The sequence below is a fragment of the Bemisia tabaci genome, chromosome 5 (genome assembly GCF_918797505.1).
Source record: "Bemisia tabaci chromosome 5, PGI_BMITA_v3".
In the NCBI taxonomy this organism is placed as follows: Eukaryota; Metazoa; Arthropoda; class Insecta; order Hemiptera; family Aleyrodidae; genus Bemisia; species Bemisia tabaci.
In genome coordinates, this window is record NC_092797.1 from 56,791,469 (window position 1) to 56,809,804 (window position 18,336).

The following is an 18,336-nucleotide window of genomic DNA, read 5'->3' on the forward strand; positions in this document are numbered from 1 at the left end:
TGCTCTTCTTTAGCATAGGAGTCCAATAGAGAGAGGTCTCGACAGGGAATGAGCCCAAAACGTACCTACCATTCAACATTGCGAAACCATTCCCAATTTTTATTTTTACCGGGAAATTATCAAGCGTTTCGAAAAGAAAATTCCCCTGATTTTTCTTCCAATTATAAGCGAAAATCGGCAAAATTTTGAAAAGAAATTGCACGGCTTTATTCCTGTTAAAATTTGAATCAGTTGAGTCAGTTTTACAGCATGAGAATGGAAAGACGTCCCTTGGTTTGTGAAACGACGATAGACTTCATTAAGCAATAAAGAACCAGTATTTCTGACTTAAATGTAAAAAACTTATCTACACTGGGAAACTAATGGCATATACGTTGTTTACACAATGAACTAGAAATAGCAGTTCCTCACTGCAAAATGTGGGCCAAATGATTCATGTGAAACTCTGAAAAACGATTTCTAATTTCCGGAAAAAAACTCTTGAAATTGGTTTTTTTTTTAAACACGGAGCGAGCACGCGTCTAATCAGACGTTGTATTCGAAATGCTACGGGAAAACGAGGTATATGAGCATTCGAGTTTGGTTAAATTTTTCCAGATAAAATATTAATTTTTAAGGAGAGTAATAAATATTTATCCTGAAAATGTTCAGATACCTACTTTAAATAAAAAATTGTGAGTAAAATTATTTTTATAATTGGACGAAAAATCTTTAGCAAGTTTTCAGATTTGTATTTATCGAAGAAAATTTGGCCATTCCGTATTGTTCATACGGCGCTTTTCTTAGCACGGTATTGAGGATTTAGGATTTCGAGGATTTTTAACTGCGTCGATTTTCCAGGAAATTAAAATGTTTTCGCGGAAATGCGGAATGAACGAGACCCACTCGACCGTGACTGAGCCACGTGGAGCTTTTAAAGCGCAGTCTTTGTTTCGCGAAATATTTCGCAAGTAAGATGGGTACCACGAAAAGAGCGCTTTATCCCCTAATGTGTTCCACAGAATTTCATGGATAAATTTCAGGAACGAATGGAAAATTTGCCACTGGGTATTTTTTCTCTTGATGATGCTCCGTCCGTCATGGAACGTTAACACGTTGGTGTAGCTATGGTAATAATATATGCGAAAATGATGCTTTAATGCGCTGAGATGGGACAAGTAAATGAAAAAAAGGAAAAACTTCTGACTTGATACAGCGTTGCAAAATTTCCGTACATCACTATGGTATAGCATTAATAGTTAGCAAGTAATTGGACTCTTAAAAATACTTGTTAACACAGAATGTACTAAATTTAGAAAACCTTTGTGAGTTTTTTTCCTAAAAATAAAATCTTGCACTTTTACTGGGTTTCATCGCATGCGCATACATATCCTATGTTTTACAAACAATTTAAGGAGCAATTTTTGATGTGTATGTCGCTAGTATTGCATTGTATTTTGTGTTTCACATCTGAATTCTGCCGAACAACTGGCGAGAAAACTCGTTGTTCCCAAAAACACCAAATATTTGTGTAATGGTTTATTGCAATGAGATATAAAATACGCACAAATCGCCAGTAGTTCTTGGATAAACTGAGACTGGAGTAACGTGAAACTGTTGGACAGCCATATTAGAGTTAATTAATTTCAGTCAACAACACAAAATTTGTAAGTTAAAAAAGTTATTTATTATTAAAATGATAACAGTTTCGTTAAACAGTCCCTACTCCAAAAAACTGCCTGATTGTCCTCCATATTAGGCTAAATTAACAGGAAATATACAAAATTTCAAACCACAGTACATATAGTTTTCCAATCACACAATCAATTGAAAGTTTCAATCATAAAAAATTACAAATAATTCAATATTATTAGAAAGAAGTTAATTATTTATTATTTAAATGATGTTAGTTTTGTTAAAACACAGCTTAACATTCCCTACCGCTAAAAACTGCCCCCGATTAACCTTCAAAAAAGCGTAAAATGACATGGAATCTGCAACATTGCAAACGGTGGTACCTATACGCACAGTTAATAATATTCACTTTAGAAGTTAGAGAGCTTAATTATTTATTATTAAAATGATGACAGTTCTGTTTAAACGTAGCTTAACATTCCCCACCACTAAAAACTGCCCCCAATTATCCTCCAAAAAAGCGTAAAATAACAGAAAATCTGCAACATTGCAAACGGCGGCGCTACGTAGTTTCCTAATTTCACAATCGATTCGTAATCGGCTGCCGCCTCTCGTAATGTCGGGCAAAGGACAGGTGGGGGAGGGGGCGATAGGAACAGTAAAATACGATAAATATCACTAGGGCAGTCTGAATTTTCAGCCCTCTGAACGGCTCTATTTCGTCCGGATAATTGCTGGACATTAAGAGGGGCGGGGAGTTTCAATAATTGACATCCGTAATGACGCCAAAAGCGCACGTCCTTTTTTGTGCGACCCACGCGTCCGTCAAGTCGCTGGAAAAATCCCATATTCTCTCAATTTAGGAGCCATCCGTGAATAGGTTTGCTCCACGCAGGGACAATCAATTTTACACTGAAAAAAAAGGATTGCTAATTCACCGATTTAGGGTGGAGCAAAATTTGCTTCACTTCGTAAAGCTTTCTTATCCGTGCACGGTGTTGAATCAAGTGAACGACTAGCACGAATTGCTACACCGGTTTGCTACATCTGCGCGCCTTCATGCAGTTAATCTTGCATCGAGTGGCTTGGAAGTGTAACTGCATATTTTGGTATTGGTACTTTGCGAACAGTAAAAATAGCTCAATAGTTAGGCTGAAATAGCGGAATTTACGGAAAAATAGCGAAATTTACGGAAGAATAACTAAAAAGGTAACAGACGTAGCTTTTCAGAGAGCAAAATCACCTACACGCGTGTGTGTAAGTTAGCTGAAATTTGTGTAGCGATTTTACCTGCATGGTTTGCACGTTCGTTTTTTAGCTACACCATGCCATGAAATACCCGCGTGCAAGGCAAATTCAGCAATATTTCTTTTTCAGTGTATTATGGATCCCGAATATGTTCCTTGTAGAGCGAGAGGTATGATTGGAAATCAACGCTCAGTTTCACTTAACACATAGACGGATTCGGGGGGGAGGGGGGGGGCGATGGCCCCAAAAAAGGGACGAAGAAACAGGAAGGGAAGAAGGAAGGGAGTCACGGAGGAGGGAGGAAGATAGGATGCTTAACAATTCATAACAAAATTGCTTCAAACTGCATTTTGAAACTTTAAAATTTGGCAAATTTTCTAAGGGAGTCACTCGTGCCCCACTTCCAGCCCCCTCCTTCCAAGTGTCTGGATCCGCCTATGACTTAGCCCTTAGATGCCCAAGTCGGTTTAAATTGACCCGAGGCTTGCTAAAAACACGTGGCCCGCGGACCGTATGAGATATCGTTACATACGAACTTTAGACATAGGTCTGCAAATACATCATAAAAAATGAATCAAACATTAAAGTGAAAGAAAAGAAAAAAATCGAGTGTCAACACAGCCGGAGATAAGAGAGACGTATTCTGGCTAGAGTACCTGTATAGGGAGAGTACCGACAGATCTGAAACTCCGAAAGTCCATCAGGCCTTCACCGATGCCTCCGCGAATGAAGTTAAGGCCCAAAAGGGCAGCCAACCTATGAATGTCCAGAGCGATTTACTGATACTATTGTTACGAACCGTCCTTTATTAAGCACGTGTTTGACTCGGTTCTCGCATAAATTTACTCAATTTCGCGGAAGGACGCTCATTTCTGTACATTCTTGGCCATCTTGGTTAGAATTGGAATCTGCAGACTGGCAGTGAAATTTTGTGCGTTAGAAGTTGGTTAGAAGGGTGGCTGCACTTTTTGGCCCTAAGCTCTCCATGAACCGATCTGTCGGTACTCTCCCTATACAGGTACTCTAATTCTGGCCTCGTAGCTTTTCTTTCCAATCTAATCGGCACCTCATTGGCAGCATATGCAGAACGGAGCATTAAGAATGCCTCGCGGCATTACGCCTTCAATTTTTCAGACGCAACCCGGACATCCATCAAGCATGAGTAGTTGTATTCCTGCGCCGTCATCAAAGCGCGTCCTTTTTCTTGCTCTTTCTCTATACTGTGTGTTGGTATGACACTTGTGAATGATGAATGATGACCAATTGTTGATCAGTTGGCTTAGGAAATATTCGCTTGTTTCTACAATCAGAACATCAAAGTAGGACATGGATGCCACTGTGAGAGCCCCTCGAAATTACGAGGCTCCATTACTTTTTGATCAACATAATTCGCGAACAAAATATCAAAAGACACTAAATCGATACTGTTGGTGATTTATGTCGATCAATAAATAAAGGTGCGTCTTAATTTAAATGGGGAACAATCAACTGCCGCATGGACGTCTCATTTTGATCATGGACAACTCAACTTAATTTGCAATGTCTCGTTTAGCAATGTGGTCACCCTGACATTCATGAGTCATCGTTAGGCAAATTATATATTCAACAAGCTGCTTATTCCTCACCATTAGGTGAAAAGTAAAGTTAATCTCCGAGCTTCACTTTTGCCTTACCCAACTACTCTGCTTTGAATGCTAGTGCGTTGTCTTTCTGATATGTATACTTGCAGGTAACGCACAACAAGACAACATGCTCAGACATCTGAGTAGACTTTCTGGAGGTAAAATTGCCCGCGAATCACGTTAAGAGCAATGGAAATTAGTGACATAAATTCACACATTTTCAAATTGAGTTCGATTGTGAACCTTTTTTCTATGGTCGATGGTGGTTGAGTCTATACGTTTGCCGAAAAATAGGAGTAGGTGCTCGGGAGCTTAAGTAAGTTGAGAGCGGTGTAGCTTATTTTCGCACCAAGAAAGTAGTAAATCGCGGATTTGGTGGATAAAAACTTTGAACTACGTTACTTGGATTACAAATATAAAATGAACCACATTTTGCAATTAGGAACTACAAATTCTGGCTCAATCGTAACAACACGCATTTGCGTAGGGAACTAATGGTACATACGTTGTTCCTAAAGTGAGCGAGAAATTATAGTTCTTAATTGGAAAATGGAGTCCAAATCATAATGACTACGGCCTACGGTTTGGCTTAATTTGTTGAGGCGCCTGTTGTGCCCAAATGCGATCGTAGAACGCTCCTGCTCCTCTCCGCAGTGGGATTAAAACCTCGACGTTGATATTTTTGCCACGACCGCACGAGGACACATTATGCCCAAGCTCTTAAGGGGACAGAATGTTCCTGATCAACTATCGAATTTAAAACAGTATCATACGGCCCTTCCTCTAAAGTCTCTATGAAAAATTAGTCTCAGAACAGTTGCATTTCCTTCTTTAATTGCACAGTGCGGTAGAAGAAAAGAAAAAGTCCCAGATGATTTCTCATGATAACGGGTAGAGTTGAACCTAAAATTTGCAAAAAGGGAAATTTTGAGTAAACAGCCTCAAAATGCATTAAAGAAAGGTCAAATTTTCGAAATTTTCCGGGAATGATCCTCCGTATAAGCTCTCTTGGTACTGAAAAGGCTGACGTTTCTTCTGGAAAAGTGAAGTAAGAAAATTGAAGCGCACATATATTGTATTGCCACAAAACAGCTCTTGGGGTCTACATATAGATACACGATCGAATTCCGAACACATTCTGATCAAAGTACAACAGTCCTCTTTGATCAAAATTTGACGGGTCGTCGAATTTTGATCACAATGGAGTGCCACCATTCATCATTTCCTATAGCGCATAGGTGCCAAGAGCATTCCAATGTCGCTAACCTTGCAAACATAAACGATCATCTAAACTAGTTTCACCTCTACTCCCAATAAACTATGAATTCAAGACGAAAATTACCGTCGCAAAGTTTACTTTTTGCAAAGAATGTACCTAAGTTGCACAATCCTAGCAACATTGAAGTGCTTTTAGTTCCTTTTTGCAAAATGCGATCCAATTGGTTGTTGCTGCAAAAAAAATAGTTTCCCACAACCTGCTATACAATGCTCCAGTGACCATGTAATTTGGCCCGAGCACTAACTTTTCGGGAGGAAAGCCTTTCCCCTACCTGGTTTCTCACTTAATATCCGCCCGAGTTTCGCATATCTTCCGTTTCTCTTCATCGCAGCTTCCATCAAACCGCAATTGCCCGGAAACTAGGTTCGCCCTTTAGACCGATTCTGGGGGGTTAGGCTAGACTAGTCAATGAGTCAACTGTTGATCTAATTTCATTACGTGAACGTAGAGGAAAAACGGGGTAAAAAAACACTAATGTGTGATCAATTTTCAAGGACAATTCTGTAAATTCTCTTACGATTTTAAATAGATTAAAACGCGTAATATCCAAAATCTAAGCTCAGATTCGGATTCCTCGTGAAAAATTGATGCGATTTCATGTATCATATGTTAAAATAGCGTGAAGGAAAAAAGGTTTAACGACGCGTATAGATTCTGTCATACTACCCGTTTGAACTACGCCGCCGCGCGGGTCGCCCGTGTGAAACCGAACGGGGAGGCGCCAGCGCTATGCGTTCGGTTTCGTCGCGAGGAATTCCTCACGATAAATTCTTATTCTTCCTCCTCCGCTGACCCACTGAGCACTACCCATGTTGCCACGTTGGATTCATATGCTCGAATCAGTATGTCTACGTTACGTCTCTTTCCTTCACGCTATGCTCGGGTATGATACATGAAATTGTATCAATTTTTAACGAGGAATCCGAATCTGAACTTCAATTTTGGGTATCACGCGTTTTAAGTCAAATTTTCCAAATTCGAAAATCTGAAATGACTGACGTGGCTTAAAATGTCATCTCGGCTCCTGTTCGATTGATTTTCTTGAAATTCGGTGTCAGGGTATGATACATGAAATCGCATCGATTTTTTACGAGGAATCCGAATCTGAACTTCGATTTTGGGTATCACGCGTTTTAAGTAAAATTTTTCAACTTCAAAAATCCGAAATGACTGAAGTGGCTTAAAATGCCATCTCGGCTCCTGTTTGATGGATTCTCCTGAAATTCGGTGTCAGGGTATGATACATGAAATCGCATCGAATTTTTACGAGGAATCCGAATCTGAGCTTCGATTTTGGGGATCACGCGTTTTAAATCAAAATCTGTCAAAATTCAAAAGATTCAAAATTCGAAAATCCGAAATGGCTTAAAATGCTATCTCGGCCCCTGTTCGATGGATTTTTCTGAAATTCGGTGTCAGGAGGTATTTTTCGACAGAAAACTCGAATTTTTAGTCCATTTTTTAAAATTCTCAAATTCAAGATGGCGGACGTGGGCTAAAATGCTGTGTCGGCTCCTGTTCGATGGATTTTTTTGAAACTCGGTGTCTGAGGGTATTTTTCGACCGAAAACTCGAATTTTTACTATGTTTAAAAATTCTCAAATCCAAGATGGCGGACGTGGCCTAAAATGCTGTGTCGGCTCCTGTTCGATGGATTTATGGCGCCCCCTTACTACATGCCTACTCTTGTATTTCTGTACAGCCGCAAATTTAGGGTCAAGGGGCGCCTGACCGTCAATGGACCAGGTGGAGTTTTTGTCCTGAAAATTTACCTTTAGACGGCAATTCTCTTTATATTAATTTGTCTATGGTTTTTATGCCCCTCACCCTTTCTCGCGGACTCTCTTTTCACTTTTCTTGCCTCCTTTTTCCTTCCATTTCCCCCTTCTTCCTTGCTTTCACTGCCCAACCTTGTTTCCTTTTCCTTTTTTCCCCTTGTCCTTTCTTCCCTTTTTTTCTTTTCCTTTTCCCCCTTTTTTTCCCTCTCTTCTTCTTTCGTTTGCTTTTCGCCCCCCAAAGGCTGGCGCCCGTGTGCGCCGCACGCCCTGCACACGCCCTAAGTCCGGGCCTGTAGGTACGAAACATTTCGGGCAAGTTTTCATTTTAAAATTTAACAAAGCAATAATTTTAGGACTGATGACTCCCGACACTTTGATGGTAATTGGTTCGGGAATTTGATCGTGTATCGAGACCTTTGGAAAACGTAGAGGACCCAACTGGGGGGTGGGCCGCATAGGGGCAGCGGGAGCGGGGGCGCCCCAAATCTCATCAAAGCAACCAATCTTGTTCAAGCTGACAACGGCCTAGCGCATTGCGTGACACGACTCATGCGATCGAGAGTTGAAAGTAATGATGCACGCGTGAGAAGCTCATATAGGCCCTGAGTGCTTAAATGAGCTACGGGCTCAGAAGCTCACCAGTTTTCGGTCCTTGTATCCTTATTTATTCACAACTTGTGTTTTTTTATTGGATTTACGAGGAGCACTCGCAGAAGCGGACTGCCCTAGATTACCAACCCGAAATATCGGGGGCGATTCGAACATGACTATCGCCGCATGAAAATATGAATGTGCCCTTTACGGACTAATCCGACTCGGGAATATTCCTAGACTTCCGCGCCCTCCTTTACAAATTTCTATGCAAATTTTACCACCATATTAGCCCAATTCAATGACTCTCCAGAGATTCCACGGATTTGGCGGCCGGAGAAAGTACTAAAGTTAAGAAAGTTTTCCTTCGAAACATGAAAATTCCACCTCTTGTGCTCAACCAGACACGACGAAACTGAAAATTTGGCCCCCGCAGGAACTGAGGTCCGTTTTTATGTCAACTATCACGCAAAAAAAAAAAGAAAAGAAAAACACCGAGGAAGACATTTTGCTGATTTTGCAACTTTTGAGATAGGTCTTGTAAATAATAACTTTTTTTTAAAAAAATTGGTATACATTTTTTTAAAATTACAAATCACCGTGAACTAGCAGAGACGCACTCCAGGCTGACATAATAAGCCAGGAGTACACCTGTGTTACAATACTGTTGGATTTCACTGAATGTCCGTGAACATTTGCCGGCTGTGACACATTCTCAAAGACCGTCTTGATCCTCCCTTGATCACGATGTCAACAATTTGGGGCCTGCCGAATTAAAGAGGCTATTTAAGGTGTAAATATCAACATGGAGATGTGTTGTGTGTGATTGAGATGTGTCATCAGATCGGCAGTACGCCTTCCCTCGTAGCAGCGTCATTCACATTTGTTTCTCCTGATAAGCAGATATACGAGCTATCGCGTCGAAAAAATTGCAGTCTCGGAAATTGAAGGGCGAACGTCATTTTCATGCAAGGTTATAAGGATGATCATATGCGTGGAGTCTCTTGCGACCGTGCAGTTAGGGTGACTTTTATCTTGATTAGGAATCGTCAAAATGTTAACTACATTAAGAAACGTTATTCCATTTTAATCCAACGTAGCTTCCTTTGGATATTTCCGCGGAGGATAATTTTTGAAACAACTATAACTCTTTTTTAATTAACTGGAATAAACTGAACACTTGTTCATTATTGACTGGGTGGTTCTTTTACAGGGTGTCTACTACAATTTCATTTCGGATTTTCCTGACATTATACCGATTTTTCCCAATATTTTATTTTTTTGCGCGAATAAATCGACACTCGTTTGATTTTACTGACCAACATATTTCATAAATTCATAAAAATCGGATTTTTCACTTTTGTATGTGCTAAAACTGCATGTACCTGATTGAAGAATGCTTGATTCTCTCGGAATTTCTTGTTCCATTACTAATTTCCCTGATATTTTCCTGGTTTTTTCTGATGACATCTGTCCTGTTATTTTACAGACTTGCCGGTTTTTTTCTGGCGATAAAAATCCTGTTTTACTATGAATACAGTACTAGTTTTTAGCGAGAGATTGACAAAAAAAGTCCTTACATGCATTAAAGAACTCTCTCGGTTCGACTCCGGATGTCAGATTATTCGGAAGTGTTAGCGGATATGAAAGTCTCATCCAGAGTCTGAGCTCAAGAAATTGAATTTCAATTTTCTGGAATGCTTACGACTCAAGAGGAGAGAGAAGCCGGGGCGTAGATTGAGACAAGTGACCGATTTATGGAAGAGGAGAATGCTTTCGCCTTCGCGCTAGCTCAAAATGAAATAAATTCCATTTACCGAGTTTGTTAAACCGACGAGCACTTGTATTATCGGAGACGAGAAGGTAATTAGTAAAGCCCCATTTCTCTCCGTCTGTAGTACAGCTATGCCGAAATTCCCGATATGTGACCACATCCACAGGGAAAAGGGCTCTCGTACATAGAAACCCAAAACTATTTGTAGTACTCGGCACAAGAGCATGGAGAAATGTTCTCAAAGCATTTTCAGACAATGCTGCTAACCCTTAAGTGCCCAAGACTTTCTTTTATATTTTCGGCCATGTTGCTCACACATCCTGAAAGGGCAAGTAAGACAAACGGAACCAACACATTATCCATGGAAATAGAGCAAGGAAAAGGATGCGCGTTGATGACGGCGCAAAGATACAACTATTCGTGCCTGATGGATGTCCGTGTTGCATCTGCAAAATTGAAGGCGCGACGGCGTGATTTCGCAAAGCTCCGCTCTATGCTGCCAATGAGATGTCGCTCAGCCTCAGGAGGAATGTCAAAGAACGGGGCCCTACGTCTGTCTCTCCTATCTTGGGCTAAGTTAACACTCGGTTTTTTCCCTTCTTTTCAATTTGTTGTCCGACTAACTTATTATGATGCACGAGTATTTGTAGACCTTAAGCTCGTATGCACTGGCCACATTCAACCCGTGGGGCACGTGTTTTTAGGCATCTAAGGGTTAAATTTGGTAGATAAAAAGAAGTAGTGCATGTGACTATAGATGCAGTGAAAGCCCGGATGAAAGTGAAATACACTAGACTTCAAAGCCATGTTTCCGCGATCAAAATTGGGACATCGATGCGACTGTTGAGTATGAAAATGAAGAGGTGCCTTTATTATATGATCGACATCCGTCGCAAACAGAGAAGCAAATAAAGGCCGTTTGATATTGTGTTTGCAATTTATGTTGACCAAAACGTAACTGCGCCTCATAATAGGACTACATTTTGCAATTTGGAACTATAAATTCTAGCCCGGTTTAAAAACGACGTATGTGCCTTTAGTTTCCCTATGCACGTAAGTGTTTTTTCATAAGAGCCAGAATTTATAGTTCCAATTTGCAAAATGCAGCCCAATTATGATGGACAACATTTGCAGTCGCACATGCATCCATCTCCCATTTTGATCGGCTCATTTTGATCCTAGAATCAAAGCTTAAAGAACTGGGCGCTTGAGAAGAAAATAAAGCTAGATCTTTATACCGCTGGGAGTGAATCCACCACGAGTTCATTCAACTCCAAATGATTTTAACTGGACTTTGATTTGACTCGCTCTACATGGAACCAGTGGCGAGAATCTGAGCTTCGATTTTGGGGATCACGCGTTTTAAATCAAAATCTGTCAAAATTCAAAAGATTCAAAATTCGAAAATCCGAAATGGCTTAAAATGCTATCTCGGCCCCTGTTCGATGGATTTTTCTGAAATTCGGTGTCAGGAGGTATTTTTCGACAGAAAACTCGAATTTTTAGTCCATTTTTTAAAATTCTCAAATTCAAGATGGCGGACGTGGGCTAAAATGCTGTGTCGGCTCCTGTTCGATGGATTTTTTTGAAACTCGGTGTCTGAGGGTATTTTTCGACCGAAAACTCGAATTTTTACTATGTTTAAAAATTCTCAAATCCAAGATGGCGGACGTGGCCTAAAATGCTGTGTCGGCTCCTGTTCGATGGATTTATGGCGCCCCCTTACTACATGCCTACTCTTGTATTTCTGTACAGCCGCAAATTTAGGGTCAAGGGGCGCCTGACCGTCAATGGACCAGGTGGAGTTTTTGTCCTGAAAATTTACCTTTAGACGGCAATTCTCTTTATATTAATTTGTCTATGGTTTTTATGCCCCTCACCCTTTCTCGCGGACTCTCTTTTCACTTTTCTTTCCTCCTTTTTCCTTCCATTTCCCCCCTTCTTCCTTGCTTTCACTGCCCAACCTTGTTTCCTTTTCCTTTTTTCCCCTTGTCCTTTCTTCCCTTTTTTTCTTTTCCTTTTCCCCCTTTTTTTCCCTCTCTTCTTCTTTCGTTTTCTTTTTCGCCCCCCAAAGGCTGGCGCCCGTGTGCGCCGCACGCCCTGCACACGCCCTAAGTCCGGGCCTGTAGGTACGAAACATTTCGGGCAAGTTTTCATTTTAAAATTTAACAAAGCAATAATTTTAGGACTGATGACTCCCGACACTTTGATGGTAATTGGTTCGGGAATTTGATCGTGTATCGAGACCTTTGGAAAACGTAGAGGACCCAACTGGGGGGTGGGCCGCATAGGGGCAGCGGGAGCGGGGGCGCCCCAAATCTCATCAAAGCAACCAATCTTGTTCAAGCTGACAACGGCCTAGCGCATTGCGTGACACGACTCATGCGATCGAGAGTTGAAAGTAATGATGCACGCGTGAGAAGCTCATATAGGCCCTGAGTGCTTAAATGAGCTACGGGCTCAGAAGCTCACCAGTTTTCGGTCCTTGTATCCTTATTTATTCACAACTTGTGTTTTTTTATTGGATTTACGAGGAGCACTCGCAGAAGCGGACTGCCCTAGATTACCAACCCGAAATATCGGGGGCGATTCGAACATGACTATCGCCGCATGAAAATATGAATGTGCCCTTTACGGACTAATCCGACTCGGGAATATTCCTAGACTTCCGCGCCCTCCTTTACAAATTTCTATGCAAATTTTACCACCATATTAGCCCAATTCAATGACTCTCCAGAGATTCCACGGATTTGGCGGCCGGAGAAAGTACTAAAGTTAAGAAAGTTTTCCTTCGAAACATGAAAATTCCACCTCTTGTGCTCAACCAGACACGACGAAACTGAAAATTTGGCCCCCGCAGGAACTGAGGTCCGTTTTTATGTCAACTATCACGCAAAAAAAAAAAGAAAAGAAAAACACCGAGGAAGACATTTTGCTGATTTTGCAACTTTTGAGATAGGTCTTGTAAATAATAACTTTTTTTTAAAAAAATTGGTATACATTTTTTTAAAATTACAAATCACCGTGAACTAGCAGAGACGCACTCCAGGCTGACATAATAAGCCAGGAGTACACCTGTGTTACAATACTGTTGGATTTCACTGAATGTCCGTGAACATTTGCCGGCTGTGACACATTCTCAAAGACCGTCTTGATCCTCCCTTGATCACGATGTCAACAATTTGGGGCCTGCCGAATTAAAGAGGCTATTTAAGGTGTAAATATCAACATGGAGATGTGTTGTGTGTGATTGAGATGTGTCATCAGATCGGCAGTACGCCTTCCCTCGTAGCAGCGTCATTCACATTTGTTTCTCCTGATAAGCAGATATACGAGCTATCGCGTCGAAAAAATTGCAGTCTCGGAAATTGAAGGGCGAACGTCATTTTCATGCAAGGTTATAAGGATGATCATATGCGTGGAGTCTCTTGCGACCGTGCAGTTAGGGTGACTTTTATCTTGATTAGGAATCGTCAAAATGTTAACTACATTAAGAAACGTTATTCCATTTTAATCCAACGTAGCTTCCTTTGGATATTTCCGCGGAGGATAATTTTTGAAACAACTATAACTCTTTTTTAATTAACTGGAATAAACTGAACACTTGTTCATTATTGACTGGGTGGTTCTTTTACAGGGTGTCTACTACAATTTCATTTCGGATTTTCCTGACATTATACCGATTTTTCCCAATATTTTATTTTTTTGCGCGAATAAATCGACACTCGTTTGATTTTACTGACCAACATATTTCATAAATTCATAAAAATCGGATTTTTCACTTTTGTATGTGCTAAAACTGCATGTACCTGATTGAAGAATGCTTGATTCTCTCGGAATTTCTTGTTCCATTACTAATTTCCCTGATATTTTCCTGGTTTTTTCTGATGACATCTGTCCTGTTATTTTACAGACTTGCCGGTTTTTTTCTGGCGATAAAAATCCTGTTTTACTATGAATACAGTACTAGTTTTTAGCGAGAGATTGACAAAAAAAGTCCTTACATGCATTAAAGAACTCTCTCGGTTCGACTCCGGATGTCAGATTATTCGGAAGTGTTAGCGGATATGAAAGTCTCATCCAGAGTCTGAGCTCAAGAAATTGAATTTCAATTTTCTGGAATGCTTACGACTCAAGAGGAGAGAGAAGCCGGGGCGTAGATTGAGACAAGTGACCGATTTATGGAAGAGGAGAATGCTTTCGCCTTCGCGCTAGCTCAAAATGAAATAAATTCCATTTACCGAGTTTGTTAAACCGACGAGCACTTGTATTATCGGAGACGAGAAGGTAATTAGTAAAGCCCCATTTCTCTCCGTCTGTAGTACAGCTATGCCGAAATTCCCGATATGTGACCACATCCACAGGGAAAAGGGCTCTCGTACATAGAAACCCAAAACTATTTGTAGTACTCGGCACAAGAGCATGGAGAAATGTTCTCAAAGCATTTTCAGACAATGCTGCTAACCCTTAAGTGCCCAAGACTTTCTTTTATATTTTCGGCCATGTTGCTCACACATCCTGAAAGGGCAAGTAAGACAAACGGAACCAACACATTATCCATGGAAATAGAGCAAGGAAAAGGATGCGCGTTGATGACGGCGCAAAGATACAACTATTCGTGCCTGATGGATGTCCGTGTTGCATCTGCAAAATTGAAGGCGCGACGGCGTGATTTCGCAAAGCTCCGCTCTATGCTGCCAATGAGATGTCGCTCAGCCTCAGGAGGAATGTCAAAGAACGGGGCCCTACGTCTGTCTCTCCTATCTTGGGCTAAGTTAACACTCGGTTTTTTCCCTTCTTTTCAATTTGTTGTCCGACTAACTTATTATGATGCACGAGTATTTGTAGACCTTAAGCTCGTATGCACTGGCCACATTCAACCCGTGGGGCACGTGTTTTTAGGCATCTAAGGGTTAAATTTGGTAGATAAAAAGAAGTAGTGCATGTGACTATAGATGCAGTGAAAGCCCGGATGAAAGTGAAATACACTAGACTTCAAAGCCATGTTTCCGCGATCAAAATTGGGACATCGATGCGACTGTTGAGTATGAAAATGAAGAGGTGCCTTTATTATATGATCGACATCCGTCGCAAACAGAGAAGCAAATAAAGGCCGTTTGATATTGTGTTTGCAATTTATGTTGACCAAAACGTAACTGCGCCTCATAATAGGACTACATTTTGCAATTTGGAACTATAAATTCTAGCCCGGTTTAAAAACGACGTATGTGCCTTTAGTTTCCCTATGCACGTAAGTGTTTTTTCATAAGAGCCAGAATTTATAGTTCCAATTTGCAAAATGCAGCCCAATTATGATGGACAACATTTGCAGTCGCACATGCATCCATCTCCCATTTTGATCGGCTCATTTTGATCCTAGAATCAAAGCTTAAAGAACTGGGCGCTTGAGAAGAAAATAAAGCTAGATCTTTATACCGCTGGGAGTGAATCCACCACGAGTTCATTCAACTCCAAATGATTTTAACTGGACTTTGATTTGACTCGCTCTACATGGAACCAGTGGCGAGGCGTGAATGATCGATTATCCATGTATCCGGCCCATTTGAGGCTACAGTAAAGAATCAATTATTAAGTTGTCCCTTGCGAACACCCTCCTGATCGACCCTTTTCCATAGCTTTAAATGACAGATCTATCTATATAATGCAAAGCACTCCACGCCACTCAATTGAACATATATGTATGGACTCTGTCATACGACCAAAATTTGACCCTCGCCAAAGAAAATTCCTGAAGAATATTCAAAATTTTCTACCTTGATCCATGATTCGCCATAATTCGTAACAATCATTTGAGATGGCTCTATATATAAAATATACAAATTGAGTTAAGTCTAACTTTGTGACCGCCTAGAGGAGGAGGAATCTTAGTGGACAATTGTAGGAGGACAATTGTTGTGCAATTCTTGAAAAAAATTGGAATCTAAGGTAACGGCAGAAAAAATTCTCTGGTGTCTCAAATATCGAATGCTGAGGGGTTTTTGCTATTTTCTCTACCAACAGAGAGCGTAAATTTTAGCTGTGGGCCAATAGCTGGGAAATTAAAATCCTGAATACCGAGCCTTTTTTCGGATACGAGTTTTGTGAGCCGTCAAAACGCCGCAACTCCGACTTGCTTTGATATTTTTGAGCGTTATAACTTTTATTTGCTAACATTTTCCCGCTTCAATCATTTTTTTTGCGCTTTCAAGCAGCAGAGCCAATACTTAAATTCTGTTAACTTCATGGCACTTGCAACCCAATCCCCCTGTTCGATCATAATTTTTCAATTTGTCCTGGCAATGGCATTCGTTGCTTTTAAATATCCTAAAGAAATTGGTACATGCATATTCTTCCATTTTTTGGATTGTATTGATGAGGCATTTATTTCTTCACAATTTCATAAGGAAATTAATACATGGATACTTTTCCATCGACTGGGAGAAAGTTGAAAACCACCAAAATGTTGGAATTGGAGTCAATTGAAGTGCTGGCTGCAGAAATAGCATTTTATGGTTGCGGTGTTTCAAAATCTTCGCCAACATTTCATTCATTATGATTCAAGCAAATCTTTTTAATTCTTCGAAACTCTTACTCAATATTCTCTATGATTTTATAAAGCTATGAACGGTAAATTTCAGAAAATTCGCACAACAGTTTCCTCTCTAAAATATAAATTACAACTGGAGATTCTGAAACACCGCAACCGAGAAATGCACTTTCTCTACTGGACGCCTCAATTATTCACTTTGCCTAACTTCAAAAGGTAAACAATGGAGAAAAGAATCTCACCTGCAATATAAATTTTCGACTCGAGTTGAGACCCGCACGCACTATTTGAGAAAAGTTAAACTAAAATTTAAACACTCCAATACCACACTTTCTTTTAAAGTCGCTCAATTTTCAATTACTATATCCAACTGTACTTTATTCAGTAATTCCAAAAATCTTATTAAGCTAAATATGTATACGTGCAAAATGTTAAAATCGCATTAAAACTCGGAATGGAATTAAAATTCACAACCTACGAGTTTTGGAGCAACGATTTATTTCTATTCAAACACCGTTCCTTTGGGAGCCTAATATTTTTAATTACGTGTTGAAACAGACTGCGAACTATATAAAAAACATGTGTTGATTTTAATTTTTATTTAATGTTTTATTTGTTCAATATTTGATTTTCCTTATGCTGTCCACACGAGGTCAAGGACGAGAGACAGTCAAACTTGAAACATGGAATTGTTTAGACGGATGCCTCGTAGGATCCGAAGCAGGAGCATCGACAGTGGAATCCCAGGAAAATACGTGACGTGCGTATACGTGAGCGGAGCCAGGATCGGGAAATCGCGGAAGCACGTGACGAGTGACGAGTGACGTGGGCGTCAAGAACCTCGACCAACACCTCTCCCGAGCGGAGTAAACGCGGAGACTGGTGCACTCTCAGCGAGGCGCTGCGCTGGTGGCCGGAACGCAAAGACGTCGCGCAGATTGCTCACACTCCAAAATGAAGGGGTCCGCGCAAGCTCCCAGTCCGTGCTGGGCTAATAATTCATTTCACCTCCGGGCGCGCCGCGCCGCGCCGCGGTCGGCTCCTTCCTCTCAACTTATGTTATTCCATTATGCATTTAGGGGGGGGGGGGGGAGGGGGGGCAAGGTGCCATGGCACCGGGCGGCAAATTTTTGGGGGCGGTAAATTTCGGATTTTTTTTTTTTTTTTTTTTTTTTTTTTTTCATAGAAAAAGAAAGGAGAGAGAAAAAAATTAGGGAAAAACTAAGCACTGGGCTGCGGCGGGGCACTGACTTCCATTTTGAATTGATTCCATCTCCGGGTGAGTCATCTCAATTCTCTCTGAAAATCATGGGCAACTTCAAGGCGGCAAATTTGCCGCTAAATAAGAAATTATTTCTTGACTCTCTCCGCGAAATTACTCCGAGGAGGTGTTTGCATCTTGAGGATTGTCTACCCCGAGGTAGCTCGAGGTCGGTACAGGTACTCCAGCTAAATCCGGAATTCGAAGTATGGAAAATTGATCATTATGTCCGATTTTTTTGCTTAAATTAACTGATTATATAAATTCAAACACTTTATATAGAATGACTTTTTTCCATAAACTACACCATTTCTGAGAAAATCGATAATAACAATCGGCGTACCGACCTCCGTCATCAAAAAAGTCCAAGATGCCCGAAATGCAAACACCTCCTATTTTTTCTCTATGATGTCAATGGAATCCGACATCACTATGCAACTGGATTTCGAGGGCATAATGGAGAAGTTCGCGCATGCCAAAGCGAGAAAGAAAACTTTCTAGAGCTTTCAATGCCTCGGTGAACCTCTATGCCCCTCAAATTTTCTCTCTTTTCTCAACTAAATCAATCCGTAAGTTTTTCGAAAGCTTGAGTAAGTACATCGATGACCAAAGTGCGAAAACC

The 18,336-nt window shown here is 40.7% G+C and overlaps 1 protein-coding gene across 1 annotated transcript in view; it reads right to left on the reverse strand.

Annotated features, from left to right (window-relative positions):
• Positions 1-17,414, reverse strand: part of LOC109030866 (arrestin homolog) — a 389,313-nt gene extending 371,899 nt beyond the window's left edge. Inside the window, exon 1 of the mRNA XM_019042046.2 lies at positions 16,696-17,414. The gene's annotated coding sequence lies outside the window, so the exon portion shown is untranslated. The remainder of the gene's footprint in view (positions 1-16,695) is intronic.
• Between the last annotated feature and the right edge of the window lie 922 nt (positions 17,415-18,336).